Source organism: Myotis yumanensis, unplaced genomic scaffold (genome assembly GCF_028538775.1).
Source record: "Myotis yumanensis isolate MYYU_CA2020_CCGP unplaced genomic scaffold, mMyoYum1.0.hap1 SCAF_9, whole genome shotgun sequence".
Classification (NCBI taxonomy): domain Eukaryota; kingdom Metazoa; phylum Chordata; class Mammalia; order Chiroptera; family Vespertilionidae; genus Myotis; species Myotis yumanensis.
In genome coordinates, this window is record NW_027223760.1 from 44,817,393 (window position 1) to 44,842,711 (window position 25,319).

General features: G+C 36.3%; 1 non-coding gene across 1 annotated transcript; it reads right to left on the reverse strand.

Moving 5' to 3' along the window:
• Nucleotides 1–24,464: 24,464 nt before the first annotated feature.
• On the reverse strand, nt 24,465–24,584 carry LOC139017111 (small nucleolar RNA SNORA61). Its single transcript, XR_011472789.1, has one exon. It is a non-coding gene; the product is annotated as a small nucleolar RNA SNORA61 (small nucleolar RNA).
• Between the last annotated feature and the right edge of the window lie 735 nt (nt 24,585–25,319).

Sequence of the window (25,319 nt, forward strand, 5' to 3'; positions counted from 1 at the left end):
ACTAGTCTCTGGGTTCAGCACTTTGTCCTTTCCAGGGCTCAGTAGGGTCTGGAGCACTAAATGCAGCTGGGGTATAGTAACTAACACTGTGTGGGTGTGAGTATCATTTACTTGTAAAAATCAGATGTAGACCATCCCTGTAACCTTTCATTCATACGGGTTCATAAAGAGGCAGTAGGAATGTAAATCAAGGAAAAACATATGGTAGTGTGAAATGGGGACTGAAGAAGGGACATGGAAAATGTTCTAAGATAATCTTATAATTATTTAATAAATTTATTTTAATATAAATTGACTTTTAAAAAATCCCCAGCACATTCTATATAATAATGATTCACATTGGAATACTTTCTAGAGGCTTTATTTTTAAAGGGTTGTTGGCCAAATGTGTTGTCCAGAGAAATCCAGGTAGAAAATGTGAGGTTCTGGAAAGCCTGTGCACCCGTGAAAGAAATAGAGAGATTTATTCAGAAAGAGGGAAAAATAATCAGCAAGATCCTGTACTAGAATTAAACCTACCCTGTCTAAAATTACAATAGGTGAGACTGGGACCAACAACAACAACAAAATTATTAGAAAGCAACTTTATCTTAATGGACAATATGGTTCTAGTATATCTGTAATATCTAAATTCTGTCTAAAATTATAATTGGTTGCCTTGCAAGGTAGTGAGTTTCTTGTCACATGAGATATTCCAGTAGAATGTCGTAAAAGAAATTCCCAAACTGAGAGATCAAACAAGATGATACCAAAGGTACTTTTGAAGTTTAATATTCATTAAACTAAAATTTCAATTTTAGTAACATTTCTGGCTTCTCCATGGTCTCTTAGCTTACAGAAAGATATTTCCCAAACAGTTCATCTGGATAAAAACTAGTTCCTAAAAGTTTCCAGAAAAGCAATTTCAAAAATATATTTGCTTCTCCTAAATTACATTTTTAGAATTCAAAGTAAATAAAAAATAACTCAATAGGATATTTCCAAAATTTATAATGCCTTTATTGTTCTATTTTCACTTGATTACCTCTCTGCAGTCAGTGTACATCAACTATCTAGCCAGAATTCAGAGAGAATGAGAAGTTTAACATTTTCCTCCCATTAGCATCCTACCATTAGTAGGGCTGAGCTAGTTAAATAGCTGCGGGTGTGATGTGCTCTGCATAAGATAGCAGAAATCTTCTGCATTGGGGAAGTTCTTCAGGATCAGAATATCATATCACTAATGTATGACAGTGTGACTGGAGTCTGTTTCAGGGAATAATGAGAGAATCAACCATTATGTGGGCTTGGAGCAGATAACACAGATGAGATTTTGCCTGAACAAAAGGCATTGCATAATCACCTAATGGATAGTAGACATTCTAAAAATAAGAGATCTGATGTGTCTTTTTAAAAGATGAAATTGATACAGACAGATAGCCCCGTGTGCAGTAGTAAATTCCAGTGAGCCACAAGACTCTCATCTTTTTCCTTGAATGACTTACTGCTCCTACTCCTACAACTCTGACGCAGGGCTTCCTCACCAGAGAATTTCACAGCGAGAACTATGGGTCATTGCAGGTCAAGGGCAGCATCCCAACAGAAACAAGAGCCGAGTCTGGCTAAGGATCAGCACTGCCAAAAGTTCCTCAAGACCCTATGTATCCAACAAGAGAAAAACATGTTCCTGCCTTTCTGATTAGCACTCATCTTCTTTTCCATATAATCCATACGTGTCCAGAGACTCTAGGATCTCCTGACCCTCCTACTATGAAAATGTTTCTGAAGAAAGCTGAGATACTAATATACACTAATGATGTTCTCAGAGATATTTATATTTTAAAAGCACTCAAAGATTTATCCCAAAATATACCAATATGTGGACTCAAACCTATATGATCATATTAATCAATGTCACCTCAATAAATTTAATTTTTTTAAAAGGCCATTTCAGGTGCTTGTCAGGAGGCCTCCCAGGACACAGGCTATATACACCCAGAGGACTCCTCACATCAACCTTGTTGTGCATGTGGGCCAGCTACAGTATTTCTCAAGTCATCAAAGTACAGAATATTAGTTCTTGAGGGAATCACAGCAAACATGTCCAAGTGTCTCAAATTGTAGGTTAAATACAAAACAGAACAACAACTAAAAATCTCACACAAACTATAATTGTCCGTTATCAGAACTGAAATGAAAATTCAAGTTTTCCCCATTTGTATTCTAGGGAACATTTTCCCACTTCTTCAATCATTGTCTGATAATCTACTTTTTAATGTCATTTCTCAGTATCTCAGTACTATCTGGTATTCTTTGTATGTAAGGAATTTTAAAGTAAAAAATGTGACTTAAAGTACAATGTTGGAACTAGTTTTGTACATTTAAAAAAAAAAAATAAAAATAAAGTACAATGTTGGCCATGTGATATTTAAAAGTTGATTATTTTAGGGGAACATTTTGGTGTATGTGTTGGTAGACATAGGAAATTAATATCTAAAAGTCAAGACGTGTATTTTTATGCTATTAAGTAAAACCCTATTTAAAAGTTTGTATTTATCTATTGTAATATACACTGGGTGGCCAGATTATTATGACCACCAGACGTTTGTAGGCAAATTAGCTATAATTTCACGCTGAAGTTGCTAGAGGGCCAGATCATTATAAATAGGGAAGCAGATTGTTTACCATGACAGTAGAAGTGATTTTTTCCCGAAGATATGGGTAAACAATGCGATTTAACAGCCTTTGAACGTGGGATATATTTGAACGTGAGTGGCCAGATTATTATGACCACCCCATCAGTACTTCATTGGGCTACCTTTTGCCTTCAATTCTGCGGTAATTCTTTTTGGCATTGACTCCACGAGATGTTGAAAGGTGATGCAAGGAATCTGACACCATGCCTGATGAATAGTACTGTCCGGTTCTGTGAGTTTTGATGGTTATGGAACCAGCTGCCTGATGGCTCTTTTAACTTCGTCCCACAAATGCCCAGTTGGATTGAGATCTGGTGATTGTGGGGCCACGTAAGCAAGGTGAAGTCTCCTTCATGTTCTTGAAACCACTCCTGCACAATATGAGCACCGTGGCATGGCGCATTGTTTTGTTGGGAGAAGCCATCTCCATTGGGATACACCATCAACATGATAGGATGAACTTGATCAGCAACAGTACTTACTGTAGGTATGTTGTGCTATTCAGACGTTGTTCCACACAAATTAAAGGGCCCAAATCATGCCAGGAAAACATGCCCCAGACCATAACACTGTCCCCATCAGCTTGAAGGGTTGTACTCATGCATGTGGGGTGCATGCTTTCATGCTGTTTCTGCCAAATTCTCACTCTGCCATCTGCATGATGCAATTGGAAACATGATTCATCGGATCACATGACTTTTTTCCAATGCTCGACTGTCCAATCCTTGTGTTCCTGTGCGAATTGGAAACATTGTATCTTGGTAACTGCAGACAGCGAAGGTGTTCAAACAGGCCTTAGGCTTCCATATCCCATATGATGCAGTGTACGGCTAATTTGCCTACAAACATTAGGTGGTCATAATAATCCGGCCACTCACGTTCAACCTGGTTTCCTTCTGAGAATAACACCTTGTGAGAGCTCTTTCGCATAAATGTTTTGTTTTCACATCCTTGTCTCACTGAGCCTGCAGACAGATGTCTACCTTCCCCCTCATTGCCTTTCATCTCCATTATTTCTCTACCACCCTTTAACTCTCATGCTAATTACCCACCTTGTTGCAGTCTTCTATAAATCTTTGATGATTCATTTATTGGTGATTTTAGTTCTTGTCTCACTATAATGGGATCCATCAAGTTTAGCTGTTGCCAGAAGACATACATGTCAATAAAAATTCTTATTTATCCGTCCAGCAAATTTTTAAATGGCACGAGATTCAAAGAATGCTTTCTTTTTCAGAATCTGAAGCCCCTCTTATAAAAGACTAGAGGCTCAGTGCACAAAATTATTGCATGGGTAGGGTCCGTAGGCCTGGCCAGCAATCAGGTTCCTGCCTCCTCACTCCCCTGCCTCCTCCTTCTCTCACCACCCGCCCGTGCGCTGTGCAGTTCCCCACCACCTCCTTCCCTTGCTCCCTCAGTGCTCCACAGCTGCCTCTGGTCACCCGCTGTGTTCTGCACTGGCCCCTGGTGGTCAGCACACATCATAGCGAACGATCGAACTCCCAGTCTCCTGGTTGAACTCCCAAGGGGACACTTTGCATATTAGCTTTATATATATATAGGTACTTGCATTCCCTTGTACAAATCTTCCAAATTTGTTTAGGAGATATTTCTAATAACTTGGCTTCTGAGTACCTTGACCTCTTCTCTAATTGCCTTGGCTTGCAGTCCATGTCAGCCACTCTTTCCTATGTTTATACGTTAGATGTTTAATTTCTAATAATTTTTCTAAAGTCTGAATCTCTAGCCTTACTTATATATGACATAGATATAGGCATAGATAGATAGAAGGCACTTAGAAGGAACATTTCAAAAACGTCCTCTCCAATCCATAATCAAAGAAATTTGGTACTTACAAAGATTGTTTATTTAGCTTTTTGTGGATACCAAAATGATTCTTCAAACTTTTCTGTACAATTTTTATGAAGATATTTTCCTTCTACTGATTTTACTTCCTTATGCAGTGGTACTCATGTGGTATTATAAAATGTATTTTGAAGTGTCAATATTAAATTTTGTCTTTTTCTTCCAAATATTTATTCACTGACAGTTATATTTAAATTATCTATTTATCATTTCTTATATTTTCCCTATATTAAGTATATGTCTGGAAGCAGCCTAGATCAGAAATGTGTTTAAGACAACAGGGACACCTGAAGAAGTGATTGTGTTAGCTAAATAGACAGGAGTTGATAAGGCAGAAGGATAAACAGGGGAAAATTAAAATTTTCTTTTTATAGGAGTATAATTTACCAAGATTAAAGTGAGCAAGTATTAGCTGTTCTTTTCAATTACTTTTACAATCTTATATAGCCATGTGGCTACCACCCCAAACAAGATGTAGAACACGTCCATTATTTCAGAGAGGATTCTCATTCTCCTTTCCATTTCAAACCCCATTCCCACCCCACACCTCAGATGATTCACTTGCGGACTTGTATCATCACAGTTTCATTTGTCCTTTGTCTGGACCATGGAGAAATGGAATTTATATTATTTTACTCATGAAACAGTGATAAAATATCTAATATCACTTTTCATCTGGTTTGGCTCAATGGATAGCGTGTTGACCCATGAACTAAAGGTCCTGAGTTTGATTCTGGTCAAAGACACATACCTCGGATGCAGGTTCCCCGACCCTGGTTGAGGTGCATGCAGGAGGCAACCAATCGATATGTGTCTCTCTCTTCTACTCTCTCTAAAAATCAATGGAAAAATATCCTCTGGTGAGGACTAACAGAAATACACAAGAAAGAGAGACTTTTAGTCAGTAAGAAGTAGTTTTGTAAATAGAGAAAAACTTTGCCTGGGTGGTTACACATGAAACATATATAATAAATGACAGACTCTGTCTCTCTGTCGCTCTCATACACATATACACACATACACACACGCACACTCACATGCACAATATAACAAATACAATGAAAATAAAAAGTCTTAATCTGTGGTCGAAAATATGGGGCAGGACTTAAGAACGTGATTTGTGAAAAATGAGTATAGAAGCCCTGAAAAGCTAAAAATTTTTAAACGAGCCACATAACAACAGTAATCAGCAGTGATGACTTAGTAAAATGTGGATGGCAAGATACCAACCTGCTATATTCACAGTATTATCCCACACCTAAATACTGATTTTACATTTGTTCCAAAGGATTTATTTAAAAAAATATATTATGGCACCATACTACCATGCAGTTTGCTAGTACATGGATCAGAATATAAGTGCTCACATAGAAAAAGTAAAATACTTAGCTCCTAAAAATTCAACCACATTATTTCATTTTTTTCGTGATTCTAATCCCTTTCTTCCCTCAAGTATGTTCATTGAGACAAAATTGATTGATTTTACCATTTTGCATAAGCAGGATAGCACAACTGGGAATGGGATGTGGAATTTTTGAGAGAACATGCGATTTTTCTCCTAATTTTCTTGGTTGCTATGCTGAGTTATGTCTGCGGTCTCTTGACCTTTTTGAAACAAGTGAAGTAAATCATTGTTGTCTGTAGCAGTTGAAACTAGCAGTTCCAAGATTGGTCCTCCTTTTTCAATAAGAGAAATTACTTCTAAAGGGAAATCTCAAAGCAAAGCCTAACAAGACATTTCTCTTTCTCCTCAATTCTGCTTGATAGCTTCAAGTTTAGAAAAGGTTTATCAGCAAATTTAGCAGTGGGTATCTACAATTCCACATATTTTCATATATGTAGAGAAACTTTAAAATCTAATTGCCAGTGTCATTAAAGTGAATATTAAAATAATCTACTTACCTCTATATTACTGCATAAACTAGGAAAATGGGCTCTCACAAGTCTAGTAGAAAATGCTAACGGAAAATGTGTAATTGGTATTACGTAGCCAATTTTTATTGTATTATCTTCCAATTGTACAAGCTAAAGACCTTGGAATTCCTCTTAACTCCTCTTTCCCTTTCATATCAGATCCAAACCTTCAGAACTGGGTCACTTCTCACTGCCTTGCCTACATCATTCATGCCTGGCATCTCCCAACTAATTTCACTCCTTCTACCATGACTCTCTTGAAGAGTACTGCTCAAAAGAGCAGCCAGCCAATGTGTGATTGTAAAACGTGTCAGATTACACAACTCCCCTGTTCATTCATACTCTCTCTCTCTTTAAAAAAATCTATTTTATTGATTTTTTACAGAGCAGAAGGGAGAGGGATAGAGAGTTAGAAACATCGATCCGCTGCCTCCTGCACACCCCCCACTGGGGATGTGCCCGCAACCAAGGTACATGCCCTTGACCGGAATCAAACCTGGGACCCTTGAGTCTGCAGGCCGATGCTCTATCCACTGAACCAAACCAGTTAGGGCATTCATACTCTCTTTCACTGGGTTCAGCCAAAGTCTTTTTGATGTTTTATAAGTCCTACTTAATCTACCCCACTGACATCTAATCTACTTCTCCCCCTTCAGTTTGCTCCAGCTACTCAGATCAGATTGCTCTTAGAGAGAACAGGCCCATCACAAATTCAATACCTTTGCTTTATCTATTTGCTCCGTCTTCCCCCAAAACTCCCTTCATGTCTTTACTCAAATGCCACCTACTTGGAAAGGCCTTACTGAGGCACTCTAGCTACCTCACTCTCAACCTCTACACTGCTGAGATTTCTTTCCCAATGCATTTCCAGCTCATGGTTTCCTTATATTTAGAAGGGAGACAACACCCAATTGCAATGAGTTGTTGACAGGATTATATGAACTCATCTGGCTCATTGTACAGGCTCAGTGAATGATTGCCTTTTATTTTTTATTATGGAGAAGAAATAGGAAGCAAAACTAAATGTTAAAGAAAAAATACCTTGCATGAGTGTAATTATTTCAAAATTTACAACTACTTAGAAAATTTATTAAAATAATCCATTTAAGACAAAGTTTTTATCATTCAAAATATAGCAATATGAGGAGATTCTTTGGATAATAGGGTCCATATCCTTTCAGCTAAAACACAAAACAAAAATATAAAGAGTCATGAGAAGAAAAAGAAAGAAAAATTAGACAAGATTGAGCAGAAGTTTTAAATAGAATATGCTTTTCTGTGTATGTATCTGTTCAGTTTTCCCAGCACCATTTATTGAAGAGACTATCTTTATCCCATTATATAATCTTACCTCCTTTGTCATAGAATAGTTGACCACACGGTCAATATTGTCTTGAAAGCCTCATCCAAATTAGCTTAGTATGACAGCTAGAAATTATATATAATTGTAGAAAAGATTGTAAAATCTGATGCTCTATTGATAGTTTAAAAAAATTAGATGTTAATCTTATTGTTGTAATTCAATTGGTTTTCCTATTTAAACAGTACTACTAGTATACTTTGTAGAGAATAGATAATAGCAGGAAACATTGTTCAATACATTTTGACAAAATTTGCTGTAAATAAAAAGATACCTTGGGTACTGAGGATCCAGGGATATTTCTAATCATTGTCAGTTAATAATGTTTAACCACATGTACAGGTTAGAAAATTAGCATTAATAATTATGATGTGGTATGCAATTCTTGTCAAATAATATCCTAGTAAAGAGATTTTCAGAACATTGACAGTGTTATTTGAGTTGATTCTGGCGGTATGGACAATAAGTATAAGAATGGTTTATTGCTTATTCCTGCACTTTAAACCTTATTTTATTTGGGCAATGCTATTTTTAAACAATTTTTTTAAAACTAAGTGTCAGCTGGGAAATTTAGTAAATATTAAAGAACAATGAATTCAAATATAATCTTCAAATAATAGAGTAAAGCAATGTGAGATTCTGAGTAGATCTGAAAAAAGCAAGTGTTAATGATATCAATGAGACATAGGGGCTGATGAAATAAAGCTGAACCAGTCAATTTGAAGTTTGTGGAATGTAGTTAGAAACTTTAGTAAGATATGAGTTTTATATTTATGGGGAGAAAAACAAGTATAGGGAAATAAATATAAATTTATTGACTTTTTTCTAGGATGAATATATATATATATATATTATATACTTTATTTCTTAGAGCAGTTTTAGGTTCACAGCAAAATTGAGCTGAAACTACAGAGAGTTCCCATACACCCCCATCCCACACATGCAGTCTCCCCACTGTCGACATGCTGCACCAGAGGGTGCATTTGTTATAGTTGATGAACTACGTTGACACACCATCATCACCCAAAGTCCATAGTTTACATTAGGGTTCATTCTCGGTGTTGCACATTCTAAGTGTTGACAAATATATTTTTTATTCTTTTTTTTCTTTATTGATTAAGGTATTACATATATGTCCTTATCCCCCCATTGCTCCCCCACCCCACCCCCACTCATGCCCTCAGCCCCCTGGTGTCTGTCTCCATTGGTGGGGGTAAGAGGGAGAGATCAACCAAAGGACCTGTAGGGTGAATATTCTTAATCAAAAGGCAAAAATAGTGAATGTGTTTAATTTCCATGTCAAGATCAGTGCACTAATAATAAACTGAACAGTTGAATGAAGAATGTTGATCATAACAACAACAAACATGAAAGCGTCTTCATTCATTGATACTTGAATTTATAGATCTGTAATTTATTACCCTCAATTCCAGAATCCAAGATCTTCTGAAAACCAAAACAGTTATATAACTTATTTGGGCACAAAATCTAATGTGAACTAATGTGAGGCCATATATAGTCTTTATCTTACTTAGCCTGAATGTTATTTTATGTTTCATTGCAGAAATAGTCATGGGTTTGATTATAGGGCACTGCCCTAAACAGCTGAGAATGCTATGTAATATTATGGTTTATGCACTCATAAACATTCTAATATCTAAACATTTTGAATATCAACTCAATAAAATTTAAAAGAGAAATTGTTCACCTACTTGGAGTATCAGTGTAAAATAAGTTACAGGAATCACTAGCCATTTTCCTGTGCTAAAAAGACCTCTGACCCAGGTTTCCCCTGAGGTTATAAAAGAGCCTGCCTGGCCAATGCAGGACCGCTGCAGGCATCATATGATGCAGTTCATTTGAACTCATCAAAAGATGACCCCTGAAATTATGTTCACCAACAGAAACCCTGAATACACCACTTTTCTAAATTTTTAGCAGTACTCAGCATCTTCAGAACACTGAAAAAAAAAAGTTACTATTTACAACCACAAATTTGTGTAAATCCAGCTTTCAAAATATTGCAACATCAGAGCAGAAAAATATGACCTGGAACAAGAACAGTACATGTTCATTTATTCATTTAGTGACTATTGTAGAATGGTTCCAGTGTGTCCAACACTGTTCTAGGTGCTAGGCATGCAGTGATGACATGGACATTTGCCTTGCTTTTGTTTCGTTTTTGGTTTTTTGCCCAGCAGCATATTTGAACACCTTTCTTATACCTAGGGGATTTCCTATGTTAAAAAACACTTGAAAATGCACTTTTCTTGCCACCACCCTTGATCTAAGGCCCAAATGTGAAAGGTAAAGTGTGCTAATCAGATACACTTACTCAAAACCATGGTCCTTAAAAAAACCACAGGAAGCAATTACCAAAGGGGATACTTTTCCAGATGGTTTACCTTTGAGTCAGAGCCCATAGCTGAGGAGTTGGGCTTCCAGGGATAGCATGTGACCAGCATGGGAACTGTGGAACCTGACTGGGTGCAGTGGTGAGCAGTGAGGTTTTTGGGTGCAGTGGTGAGCAGTGAGGTTTTTGGAACATTCCCACAGTGAGGCTTCGGCAGTGCTCTTGGTGGCTTTGCCTCCAAGCCTGATAATCCTGACCTCTGGAGAGCCCATGAGCAACCTACTAGCTTTTAATATTTATTATTTTTATGATGACTACTAGGGGCCCGATGCACGAAATTTGTGCAAGGGACTAGGCCCTCGCAGCACCAGCTTCGTCCAGACAGTCATCCGGAAGGTCATCTGGACAGTCATCCTGCTGTTCGGTCTAATAAACATATTAGGTTTATTATATAGGATGGGTTCAGTTCTTTTGCAATTAACAACTATGATTCAGATAACTGAAGAATGAAAAAAGGCCCCAGGCCTCACGGGGTTGGCATTCTAAGAGGGGGCACAGATAAGCTAATACACTGATCAGCATCAAATATAGAAAGATGCAGGTTTTTTGTTAGTTTGTTTGTTTGTTTTTGTTTTTTAAGAATAGAGGGGATACTGTTTTAGAAGGCATGGTAGTAAGGTTAGATCTCCCAGAGAAGATGGCATTTAAAGCTAAGTAAAATGTAACTGAAGAAAGGAAGTCAACCGTGTGAAGATCAGGCAGAGAGACCATAAAAGCAACGGTGCTGTGGTGAAAGCTTGCGTAGAATATTTGAAGAACAGAAAGAAAGCAGTGTGGCTGAACCGCCTCAAGAAATGTAGAAGAAATGAGGTGAGGGATAGCCAGGGGCAAGCAGGTGTAAGTCTTTGTAGACCATGTAAAGGACTGAAATGTGTATGTATGTATGGAAACAACATGGAAGAATGTTATTTGAATCTTCATTCAGCCCATTTTACAAAAACCTTATAATAAATCTAATATAGTGTCCATTAATCAATGTGACAGGCTATTTTTTGTGTTTTTTATGAGTTAATAGGATTTAAAAATAGTTTTCTTTACATTAAAATAAAGAGATACCTTACATAGTAGAATGCAAATTTTGCATAAATGTTGAAGTTATAACAGGTGACCCTAAAGATAGTTTATGTTTGTGGACAATTGAGTGTAAGTTTCTAAACTTCTTTTGTTACAGGTCTCATGTTAATATCTTCTGCAATTAGCAGAAAAAGTTTGAGAAGAGCTACACAAACAAGCAATGCACACTCAGAAGAGTGAATCAAAATATAAATTCATTGGATATTTGCAAAGGTTCACTCACCTATTTGAAACAATGTGTTTTAGTGAAAATCATGGACTTTCAAGTTATTCCATCTTGGACTTAAATTTTGCTCTGCCATTTATTACCCATGTGAATAGCACTTCAATTTCCTTATCTGTAAAATGAGGGGCATTAAACATATCATACAAAGTTGTTATAAATATTAAGCTAAATTAGGCAGCATCTCTAAGGAACAAACTAAGATGCTTTCCATAAATTTCACAATTATACATATTAATTTCTTTTTAAAAATCATTTGTTTTGAAATGTTATCTAGTTTGTTTCACAGCACAAGAGCTGCAAGAGAAGTACAAAGATTAAAAGACACTTAGATCATATTTTATCCTAATAACAGTAAAAACAAAAGAGCTGATTATTAAGAAAACTTTCTGCGAGTTTCCATATCATAATACACCTTGAGAGCTTCATGCCTGCTGATAAAATCCATAGGTTTTGAGTGTGTGTTGAACTTCCCATCACCTGGTGCTCCCTATCTCTCCAAAGCACCTGGAGATATTAAAGCTGATAGAACCAAATCAGCACACTTCTCTTACCTGAATGCAATATGGGAATAAACTCAAGATACTGGCTTTTAATATAATTGGTATAGTGGGCATTGTAAATGTTTAGAAAATGCCAGTGGGGGAAAAGCTCAGAGGTTAGCATCAAGGACACACGGCACTGCAGAACAAACTAGGAAATACATATTTGAATCCAGTAGATTGGCCAACCAGACCTGGACCCAACTGGAACTCAATATAAAGATACAACCATTAGGAATCCTAAGGGAGCCACAAAAATAAATGTAGAGCAGAGGTCATAATCAGGAAAACAAAATTTACACAATAAAACAATAGCAAATATGTAAATAATTATAGCACTATAGGGAAAATATGAGGGACTATAAATAAAAGGGACAATGGGTAAAATAGTATGATCAGTAGACTTTTCACAACAAATGGAAAATTTTACTAACACAAGGAAGACCTGGGGAAAGACATGGACTTTGTTAATGAACCAGAAGGACTTGGGTTGCAAATAATCCAAGCTCTCTCTCTAAACACAACATAGTACTAGGGAGTTATTAGGGGTAGTGGGCTTGGGGTTATGCATATATGAATTTCCAACTTGCACGGGAAATGTGTGCTGCATTAAATTAATAAAGTGCAAATAGTGAGTTTATGGTGCAATGCCAGGTTTACAATATATTGGCATTATTACATGTGTGAGTTCAAATTCTGCCTCTTGCCAGTGTTGCTCAGTGGTTGAGCATCAACTCATGAACCAGGATATCACACTTCGATTCCCAATCAGGGCACATGCCCAGGTTGTAGGCTAGTACAGGGTGTGCAGGAGGCAGCTAATCAATGATTCTCTCCATCATTACTGTTTCCATTCCTCCCTCCCTCTAAAATCAATAAAAAACATATTTTAAAAAAACAAAGATGTCTCTAAAAAAATTCTGCCTCTTCTACTTAACTGATAGGTGGGTTTGGGTAAATACTCTTTATCTGCAAAGGAGATATAATAATTCCTATCTCATAGCAGATATGAAAGAACTCATGTCTTACACACAGTATGTACTTGAAGTAATATCACTAGTATTATTTTGTTTTTGATATTCTTTTTAAAATTCAATATGAACTTCTCTTTTCATAATCTTATATACAATCAAATTTAGATATCTTTTTTAAAAACTTTAATATATTTTGTTAGATGATAATGTAGTCTTCCACCTACTTTTCAGAATAAAGAATAAGGGAGCCCTGGTCTCAGATGGCTCAGATGTTCTGTGCATCATCCCATACACAAAGGGTTGATGGTTCAATTTCCAGTCAGGACACATACCTAGGTTTCATATTCCATCCCTTGTCAGTACACATACAGGAGACATACAACCGATGGATATCTCTCTCTCTCTCTCTCTCTCTCTCTCTCCCTCTCTCTCTTTCTCTCTCTCCCCCTTTTCCTCTCTCTAAGCATCAAATAAAAACATATCCTTGGGTGAGCATTAAAAAAAAATAAGGGAGGTGTTCAAGATTAATATGTTATCATATATTAGCTCTTTCTGTTTCTAAGTAAAACATAAAGCATCAATACTATCAAACTATAAGGCCTAAGGAAGGATGTGGTCTTCAGTAGAAAGAAGAGATTTCTAGTATTTCTGCATGATATATTATTTCAAATTACTTCCATTTAACTTTAAAAATAAGTATTATGTATTTTCTTTTCCATAAGCAGATATAAGCTCTCTGGGGCCCTAATTCCCTAACAGTACCCAGACATTTCAGGAGATGTTCTCGGCATTAAAGAGCCTACCACGGGTTTAATTGGTCTCAGTTAAAGTCATTATTTCAAAAACATCAAGTTCAGAGAAGAGTTTTTCTCTGGAGAATGTAGAAGACGGTGCTGCTAAAATATGCAGTGTCTGAAAGGTTTCAGACCTGCAAATTTTTCATCAGCTTTGTCACAGCATAGTAGGATTTTTATCATTTCAAGCTCTCAGTACTGTGGCTCCTGTTTTTTATCCATCGGCCTCACTATCAATTTGTGCCTAGATTCTAAGGACCACTGCTCAATTGGCAAGTGTTCTTGGGTTTAAATTTGGTAAGAGAACACAGGTAGTTGATCCAGCTCCCTTTTTCTGCTTGATCAAATGCTGAGAAGTAATATTTAGCTTCCGGGATTATGTAGTTAGTTAAATATGTTTCCATCCACGTTGACTGACATTCTAGAGAAAAGCATACGTTGTATTTCATTTTGAGCTAACCTGTAAGTATGAATTTAAAAAGTGGAGCCCTCCTCCACATTAGTTTATTGGAATGAGCAGCAGGGATGGCAGCTCCTGTGAAGATGGAATGATCAACAAATAGTGCAGTTGGTCAGCTTAATGCCACTGCCCACAGCCATTTAATAAATGAAATAATGAAATTAGTTTTTTAAAGAGTCTAAGTAGATTTGAGAAGGCTGGATTTATTTTATTTAAAAATATTTTTTATTGATTTCAGAGAGGGAGAGAGAGATGGAAACATCAATGAAGAGAGAGAATCATCGTTCGGCTGCCTCTCGCAAGTCCCACGCTAGAGATCGAGCCTGCAACCCAGGAATCAAACCATGACCTCCTGGTTCATAGGTTGATGCTCAACCACTGAGCAACACTGGCTGGGCAAGAAATGAAATTAGTTTTGTCAAGACTGAGAAAGCAGCCCGGCCAGTATATCTCAGTGGTTGAACATCAACTTATGAACCAGGAGGTCACGGTTCAATTCCCGGTCAGGGCACATGCCAGTGTTGCAGGCTTGATCCCCCGGGTGGGGCCTACAGAAGGCAACTGATCAAGGATTCTCTTTCATCATTGATGTTTCTCTCTCCTTCTCCCTCTCCATTTCTCTCTGAAATCAATAAAAATATATTAAAAGGAAAAAGAAAAAAAAAGAAGACTAATGCAGCAACAGCAACTGCCTAATGCCCTGCTATGTGAAAGTAGAGCTATAATTCTGGCATTTGAAAACTTGCTGACATTTAGACATTTAATGAAAACAATTTCACTTTTTTATCAATAGATATTTCTTTGTAGAGCTATAAATGGCCTGAGAGTAGTCAAAGTACTTTGTCCTAATGGGTTATTGCCCCAAAGTGGAGAAATAACTATCATTTTGAGCGTTGGTGCCCTAGTAGTAGAGTTCTCTTGCTGAGGAAGAAATTGACAACAGGCTCAGATGAAGAAAGAACAGCCAGGGCAGCGTTATTTGGCTTTGTTGATTCAGTCAGCACAAAGTGATCATTTTAAAGGTATTTTCTAAATGTATTCAGGTAATCATCTGAACTTGTCCACTTGGCAAAAGGGATAGTTAACAAATTGCCGTTTGAATCACACTGCTTGTGTGAAGAGCACAGTTTGAATAGGTGGAAAGCCAATTATTGAAATTATTCCTCTGCCCACTTTTCTCAGGGTGTGTCACCCTGCCCTCCGCATTTTAAAAGATCTCAATATGTGCAAGTCACAGTGTATGTTGCATAGATTTTAAATTAGGATAAACTGTTAGAAGCTTCCTCGGCTTCATGGCCAGGGGAAATATGAACTTGACCATGACAGACAGAGATGGCATAGTTTGAATAAGAAGCTTTAAAACGTTGAGTGAAATATCCAAAATTTACAACCACTAAACTCAAGGGAATTACGTAGCAATGCTCATGAAACTATTGTGAAACATTTTTCAAAGCTTTTCACCTTGATTGGACATCTGCTTCCAGAAACAAAACAAGGAGGGGGGGGGGAGGGTATCTTGAAGAAGCTTTAAAAACCCTGCCTAGATAGTCTACCCATTTGAAAAATCTAAAAGCTCTTTAGCATTGGGCGATGTGATTGTCTTGAGTAGATGCATATTGATATACCTAATGGCTGAAAACTTTTTTTCCTCAATCCTCAAATATGTAATCATTAGTACATAGTAGGTGTGAGGACTGTTTTTTGTTTTTTTTTAAAATATATTTTATTGATTTTGTACAGAGAGGAAGGGAGAGGGACAGACAGCCAGAAACATCGATGAGAGAGAAACATCAACCAGCCGCCTCCTGCACACACCCCACTGGGGATGCGCCCGCAACCAAGGCACATGCCCCCGACCGGAATCGAACCTGGGACCCCTCAGTCCGCAGGCCGACGCTCCATCCACTGAGCCAAACCGGCCTGGCAAGAGGAGGACTGTTTTTTACGTTAGCCAGAACCACTGTTTACTCCTCAACATGTTACCAATAATTCTCCATTAACTTGCCCTCTGAATTTGCCTTTTATTCAAATATTCTGAATTAATGCTGCAACAAAAGAAAAACTGTTCATTTTTATTTTACCCTAATGGTGGCTTTTCAACCAAGAACAGATCAGAGCAATTTCTGAGTCTCAGACTTCTGTGAAATAAGCTTCTTGTTCTTTTCCATCTTATTTTTGAAATGAAAAATAGCAACAAAAACGTAAGTCTGTAAGCTTGACCAAGGCAATAAGTGGGAGAAACAAAATAGCAACACTGGGCTCTAGTCCTGACTCTTCATCAGATTTCTGGTCATCATTATCCTTTCACATAAAAACAAAATAATCTAGATCAAAATGGGGTCTAAAGTCCTTTCCAGCTATAAAATCTGATGAGTCTTTTATTATACTTTCATCTCCTTTATTTATATACAGGAAACAATAATGCTTTACCTTTGGGAATTTCTATAGTTTTCAAAATATTATTAATAATCATCCAGTTCATCTTTACCTGAAAAATAACCATTTTAAAATTACATTAACATGAATTAATAGCTCACTTATACTCTAATACAAAAAAATCATAAAGAGAGAAGAAATTAAGAGAAATGCCTAGATATATATGTATATAGCTAAGTATATTTAGATATGATAGTTCTATATACCTATCTATCTAGAGATAGCTAAATCAGGATATACAACTAAATGGAAAACAATGAAAATACATTAATAATATAAAACTTCAAATGTACTAATTTATAAAAAATGAAGAACTACTGACTTTTGAGAAATAAAATTGTAAGATGAGTACATTCACATTGTTCTAGCTGTATCACCTATTTTTATTGAGAGTCTCACAAGGCTGAAAGAAGAATGTATTGGCCTGAGTTCCCTAGAAAACAGAACCTGAGGTCAAAACTTATGCCCTGATATTTTAATGAGGGGAGGTAAGAGGCAATCCCTAGAACTAAAAGTTAATAATAAAGGGAAGCTAGATAGTAATGGAAAGAGAGCAAATACAGTTGGTTTGTTATCATATAAGCCAAGGCTTCAAGAGCAGCATAGTTGATAGCTCTATGATGTGAGTTGTTTAATGAGATGTAAGGAATGTGCTTGGATCAGTCTGGGAGTTGAAGTCTGGAGGAAAGGCTAGTAAATTACCTACTGATTCATTTTCGTGACTTGTTTCCTATTGGTCCACACCTACCTCATAAATTACTTCTGCTGTACTTCTAGGTTGTGTCACCTGGGCTCTCAGGGCAACTGTGGAGGAAATGAGGGCTTTCAGAGGTCCAGTCCAGCTCACACGGGTTCAGTGGGTTCCTCCAAGATTTTGTGTATGTGGGAATTGTGGGAGGAGGACAAGACTTGGTGGCAATGCTGGCAATGGCAATGACTTAGTCTTTATGATTGAGATTATGTCATCTCAACACTAAGACCATTCTGGTTAGGAAGCAGAGTAAACTGCCAAGGCCTGGAGGTCAGGGAAGTAAGTAGATACAGATGGCAGAAACTCATATTTTCTAGTTGCCTTTAAAGATCTTCAGGTCTCAGAGGAGAACACTGTATTCAATCCTAACCTGGGAAGGGAGGTGTAAATCTAATCCTTTATGTGATAGTTCAATCTCCTAAACAGACTTAAAGAGGTTTAGAAAACAAAGCCACACTCCAACTATTGCAGTTGGTACTACAGAATTGATGTTTCTTATCATCCTTCTTTGCCTAACTTTCAAGTTATTCCTTATCCTCTCCCTGCACTTCTTGTTCTAGGTGGTAACACAGCATTCATTCATAACAGGTGTGAGGTTTTACCTTTGTTGAGTTGTGGCTGCTTAAAATTTCCATTGACAATTATCAATGGGCATAGAAGCATCAAAAGATGGACCAGTGAATCTCCTAGGACACAGACATACTCCACTTTGCCTCCGTTGTGTAATGACGTTGTATCCAGCTTTCCATTCCTGGTCCATAACCAATCCCACATTTGGTTCTCTGGTTCCTGCTGACATGTATTAACCAGGTCTTTAATTTCTTTGACTTTTTTGCCTTTTCTCCCAAAAGTTCAGTCTATTCAAGTTTCTTAAGCAGAACTCAAAAGTGACCCCAGAGCCAGCACCATTTCAAGGATCCTCAGACATAAAAAATGAAAAAAGGGCAATATTCTTAAATAAGATAATTATAGCTACTACTTAAAAAAGTATCCTTGTCTCCTTTTTTCTTTTCTTCATGTAAAGCTTTTTATAACCGATGATAATTAGAACCATAGTAATAATATATTTTATCAAAAGTACAATCTTTTTCTCTTTTAAAGTATAAAGCTGGTCAAACAAAATTGATAATATTAATCTCAGTTAAGTTAGTTATTTTAATATAGACAGATGGAAAAAGGAGTCATTATTCATCCCTATAGTGAGTTACACACACCACCTGTTACAACCAGATAAGAATAGTCTCTCAAGTGAAACATTTTCTCATTTCTTCATAAACCCAAAGTTCTTCATATTTTTTACCCTAAAATATATATACTAATACTGGCAGGGTTTTTGAAATATTTAATTTTATTCATCAGTGTAAACACTGTAAAATTGTAGATATATAGTAATAATAATTATTATTATTATTTTAACCATCTTATAAGCATATATTTCTTTAAAAATAACCATTATAACTTGCTTTGAGAAATGGATAGAGAGAGATCTGTTACTCTACTTCTAACTTTATGAAGCTATGTGAAATGATTTTTCTGCTTGGAATAAAATTAAAAAGAGAAAAAAATATCAGAAAGAAGAGGAAGAGAGAAGATGAAGATGGCTGCACTCCAGAATATTTTATGCAACGTGATACTCAAGCACTTTATCTAATACCTTCAAGAGACAGTCAGTAGCCTCTATGACTTTTATTCATACCTAGGCAAGTAAACTCATCAATAATTAAAGTTAGTTTTCAGGTTCCTCTGAACTCTATTTTAGTGCTATTTCTCCTCCCAACTATTCTCAGAAATTTTAGGTCTTCTCCACTCAAATTCTGTTCTCTCTTTTTTGTTCTATTGCTTAAAGTATTACAAATAGTAGTACATATGTCTCCTTTTCCCCCCATTGATCTCCTCTTGGCTTCCCCCACCCCTCGGCACATGCCCTCACCCCCCTCCCCCAGTATCTGTGTCCATTGGTTATGTTTATATGCATGCATATAAGTCCTTTGGTTGATCTCTTGAAAGGACTGCTAGTGTTTATATATTACCACTTCTGATATATTGATATTTGAGCTCTTATTTTTAATTAGGGAATTATGGGTTATGGATATTATAAGGAATAGGATAAAGATATTACAATAAGCATATTATAAAAGTAAGGGATCTTAAGCATCAGTCAGAAGGGTGTGTGTGTGTGTGTGTGTGTGTGTGTGTGTGTACACATGCACATATGTGCATGCAGCCCATCTTGTGGCCCTATCCACCTTGTATAAAACATTGTAGAGATACTGAGAACACTAAAAATGTAGGCATTGTTACATTTGGCCATGAAAGAGGGTATCTTTTTTGTTGAGTTGTTGTTTTCAGAGATCTTTACAAAATTAGATATAAAGTAAGTTCAACAGAAAAAAAAATAATATCTCTTTCTCAGTTTGTTTACTTCATAAATCAGCAAGAATTTGTGAATGTTTGGAAAGCACTTAAAAATGTGTTATTTACTCCTAAGAAACTCATAAAACATTGACAACAAGAAAAAACCCGCTTAAAATATCTTCATAAACACAAACCACAAATATTGAATAAGCAAATCCATTTAGGCTTTCAAACCCAAGGCTTTTGGTATTTCTTTTGTGCTGGTGCTGGTGATATAATATGTGTGTATGTGTGTGAGTGTGTGTGTGTGTGTGTGTGTGTGTGTGTGTGTTAAGTTATAAATAACTTTGAAATCCTTACACCTTAATTACTGGAAGTGCATTCTTTTCACGTAGAGTGTCACCAGTCTCCCTGTGAAAGACTAATGAGAGGGTAAATGACTTCACAGGTTCCCAAGTAAAGGAAATCATGACATAAATCTGCTACTTGACTCTAAGAGGTACTGCAGCCTCATTGAAATAACAAGGAAATTATAACTTTTCCAGAGAATAAAAAGCTTAAAGCAACTTAAAAATAGACCTGAATGAATACATGCAACAAAGGTGAAAGGATGGGGGCTCAGCTGCTACCTGACGGCTGAGTAATTTTAAGTCATTGGCCCCAATAGACTTTCTTTCTCCAGTGGCTCCATAGAGTCTAAAGATCCCCTACAATGTGCCTGATGTTTTCACATACAATCAAGTCTCCCTCTAAAAGAAGCAATTATTTTCTTCTCTGAGCACACATCATCATAAGGGCCCTCGTGAATGTAAGCAATCATTTCAGGGGGACAAGAATGGCTTTCAATTTGCTATGGGTGGGTTAAGCTAGAATTTGCTGGAACTCCCAGTCCATTAAGCAGATGTCTGTAGACTAAGTAGCAGGTCAAAAACAAAACAAAACCCCATGCATTTACAAACAAATTTTAAAGTGCCAGTTGAGAGAAATTTTCAAGGGAAATAGTATCTTCTTGGTCTTATGGGAGAAGTTGAAAAGTAAACTGAGCATTTGAAAACAATATTCTGTACCAGAAAATTGGGAAAATAGAATAACATCTACTTGATGGAAAATAAAATAACAGCCAAACTTGATAGTTTCCAACCAGCTCTTACCCATATCCCCATAATCTCTGTCTCTTTTTCCCTCTCTCCCTCTCTCTGGCCCTTTTCCTCCCTCCTTCTTTCCCTCTCTTCTTCCTTCCCTCCCTCTGGAGATTGCTTTGGAATTTACTGGATGATTTTACTAGCATAATTACCTTCCCAGTTGTATTGTTTAGTAATAGAAATATTAAAATATGCTCTGTGACTGCATACTGATTCTGTGAGCCTACTATGATATATGGAGCCTCTATCCTAAGAGATTTTTAAAATTGAATTTTTTTCTTAATTTTGTTGCCAATTTGATGCAACTTTAGATTTATTTATGTTATACATACCTCTATATGCATTAATATATTCTAAATATATATTCTAAAGTCTATATGCAAATTTTTATAAAGCCAAACTTAATGTCTAGTTTATCCTTAGTGTCATTTAGAGAAGCTCTAGCTTTATTTTCCAAATATTTTTTAAATCAATTTTATTGAGGTACAGGTTACATATAATGAAATTCACTCATTTTAAGTAAGTTATGACAAATTTACATACCCATGTAGCCATCACCACAGTCAAGATACAGAACATATCTCTGACCACAAAAAGTTATCTTGTGCTTCAGTCCCATTACCCTTTCTCAACCTCAGTCCCAAGGAAGATCCAATCTGCTCTATTAAATAATATATTAGATGTGTCTTTTCTAGACTTTCATATAGGTAAAATCATACAGTATATACTCTCTTGCATTTGGCTACATTGGTTCAACATAATGATTGTGAAATTCATTCTTGTTGCTGCATGAGTATAGACTTAACTTATTCTTATTGCTGAGTAATGTTTCCATGGTATTCATTATACATTTGTCAGCTGATGGGCATTGTTCATTTTCAGTTTTTGCTATAATAAATAAAGCTGCTATGAATGCTAAAAACATTTGACTACACATCTTTTTGTAAACATGTATTTTCATTTATTTAGGGTCAACAAATACTTTTCTTGGTGAATTATGTAGTGACCATGCCAAACATTTGAAATTTTCCAGATATCTTTCTGTTTTTTGATTTGTAGATGAATTCTATTGTAGTAGGTCTTGGTAGGATTTCAGTGTTTTGAGGCTTATCTTATGGCACAGAACATGATCCATCTTTGTAAAAGCTCCATGTACACTTGGAAAGAATGTGAATTCTGCTTTTTACCTAGAGTTTTCTATAACTCTCAATTTGAACAGTTTGATTGATACTGGCATTTTAATCTTCCATACTCTTTGAGATTTTGTTTACTTTTTCTTTCCTATCAGTTACTGCAAAAGGAGTGTTGAATTCTTCAAATAGAACTTTAAATTTGGCAATTTCTCCTTTTAGTTCTATCATATTTTTAATGTACTTGGAAGCTCTGATATTAGTTTTATACATATTTGAGATTTTTATTCCTTCTTCAACTAGACTTTTATCATTATGAAATTTCCCTTTATCCTTTGTAATAGTTTAATTTGAAGTATGCTTTACTCAATATTAACATAGTTGTCTAGTTATGCATAGTATATAATTTTCTATTGTTTTACCTTTAACCTTTCTATATTTTTATATTTCAAGTGGATTTATTATAGAGAGATTATTTTGGGTCTTGTTTTTTTTCAAAATCCAATATAACAATCTCTACCATTTAATCAGAATAAGTTTAAGGTAAAATGATAATGTATGTGGTAGACAAAATAGAGCCCCCCCACCCCCACCCACCCAGAGATTCCACATCCTAATGTACAGGACTTGTAAATACATTAGGTTACTTGGCAAAGGAGATTAAGAAGCAGGTAAAGTTAGGGTTATCAACTGATCATAAAATAAGGAGATTAGCCTAGGTTATTTGGGAGGTCTTAATGTAATCACATAGTCCTTAAGACTAGAAGAGTGAGATAGAAGAGAAAGGCGGTACAAAGAGGAGTAGCCTCTGTAAATTGGGAAAGAGAAGGACATAACTTCTCCTCTAGAGTATCTACTAATAAAAGAAACTCGGTCCTATTAAACTTTTATGTAGAAAATTGAAACCCAAAGTTCTGATATCTGGAATGGTAAGGCAATAAATTTATATTGTTTAAATAACTCAATTTATGATTATTGTTTACAGTGGAAACAATAAACTGTTATAGCGAGTGCTTACCAAATAGAATTTGTTGTGACCACAGTACTTTGTCATAAGCAAGGTATGTGGGAGGAAGTAATGTAAGGCACTTCCAAGTCTGGCCATCTAAAACATTCTACAGCACCTTCCATCTCTATCTGTGTGGCTGTGACTTTTGTTACCCTGTGTTCCAGATTTCATAGTTACAGATGGGAGAGGCTTGGCTTGTGAGATACCATTTGTAGGATAACCCTTTAGGAGAGCTATTCAATCCACATTAAATGTAAGGTGAGCAAGAAATAAACCTGGGTTTGTTAAGGCACTGACATTTTAGGGTTTAATTGTGGCTATATTATAACCTATCTTATTTATAGACTAGAGGCCCGGTGCACGAAATTTGTGCACGGGGGGGGGGGGGGGGTGTCCCTCAGCCCAGTCTGCACCCTCTCCAATCTGGGACCCCTCTGGGGATGTCTGACTGCCAGTTTAGGCAGTCAGACATCCATCTCACAATCCAGGACTGCTGGCTTCCAACCACTCATCTGCCTGCCTGCCTGATTGCCCCTAACTGCTTCTGCCTACCAGCCTGATCACCCCCTAACCACTCCTCTGCCAGCCTGATTGATGTCTAACTGCTCCCCTGCCAGCTCAATTGCCCCCAATTGCCCTCCCCTGCAGGCCTGGTCACCCCCAACTGCCCTCCCATACTGGGCTGATCGCCCACAACTGCCCTCCCATGCCGGCCATCTTGTGGCTGTGGGCACCGCCATCTTTGAGGGTGGGGCAGTCAATTAGCATATTCCTTCCTTATTGGCTGTGGCCGCCGCCATCTTTGCAATGGTGTGAGGGTCAATTAGCATATACTCTCTTTATTAGATAGGCTATTAAAAAGGGTTTTGGATAATACCTTATTTAAAGTATGGACATGCTGTTAATGTGTTTTGTACTATTTAATCATCCTTAGATTAGCAACCAGGGAAACTAGATTCTTCACTGTTGACATGTTGTGACCTCTTACAAATACACTCCTAGTCCTCTACTAAAGATCTGTCTGAACAAATAAAGATGTCTTTATTTGATATAACATAGAAGGGATGCCACCTGTGACAAGGTGGAAACATCAGTTAGTTAAGAGTCTTGAAAAAAAAATATCACTTCAGGGTGCCATGGTTTCATTACCTTTAGTATTCTGTCAAATAACAAAATCTGACATTAAGTCATTAGGTTTTTATGTTATTAAGTTCTAGAAGTATATATTCTTATTTTTAAAATAAAAACTATCAATAATTACAGCTTTTAATCATCTGTAACAATAGAATACTAATATATGAAAAATGTGAAACTATTTTATTTATTTATTTATTTACTTTTTTTAACCTTGTTTAAAACTAGCCCACAGACTGTAAGCACTGTGAGGCCAGCTTCACTATTACTTTTCCTCCTCTATGACCACCAAGATTGGTGTTCTAATCCGATGGGAAAGGGAACTGGAGGGTTGAAATTATTTTTTTAGAGTCAATCCTTTTATGATAAGTTTCACCTGGAAATTTTATGCCCTGACCTCAAGAGAAATATATATAAAATATTTCTATTATAATTTTACTTGACAAATCAATTAAGCATTGCCTACTTGATATATACTATAGAAAGAGTCTATACTTTTTATTTTTCCTAATGGATTATTTGTAATAAAAATAATTTTTGTTTGAAAAACATTTGTTTAATGTGAAGAAGAATTATGTGGGAGGTTAACTAATTATTTGCCATCAAACTTGTAGAGATCACTCTATCTAACTTGGAGAATTCTCTTTCTTTCAGGATGAGTAGCAAAGAGACCTTCATGAAGGGTCATTCCATGAGTTCTCTAGACTATGACTATGTTAATGGGGCAGGGGATATAACATTGAGTTCATAAGCTGTTTCTTCATGGATTTTTGCTATTGTTTCACAAATCATCACCTGTTGAATTAAAAATCTTTATTACTTCAAAAAGCACATATTTTTCACAGGGCTAAGGATATATAAATAATCTAATAATTAATGCAGTAATAAGAAAGTTTCCTAAGAATCTAAATGTATTTTTTATAATGCCTAGCAAGATACCATTCTTAAAATCTTTTCTGTTCTTTTTTAATCATATACATTTTTGAGCGGGAAAAAACAAGGAGATTTCTGAGTTCAAAAAGCTTGGCTTGGAATATCAAAAGATATTGGTCAGTAGGTAATAGTTA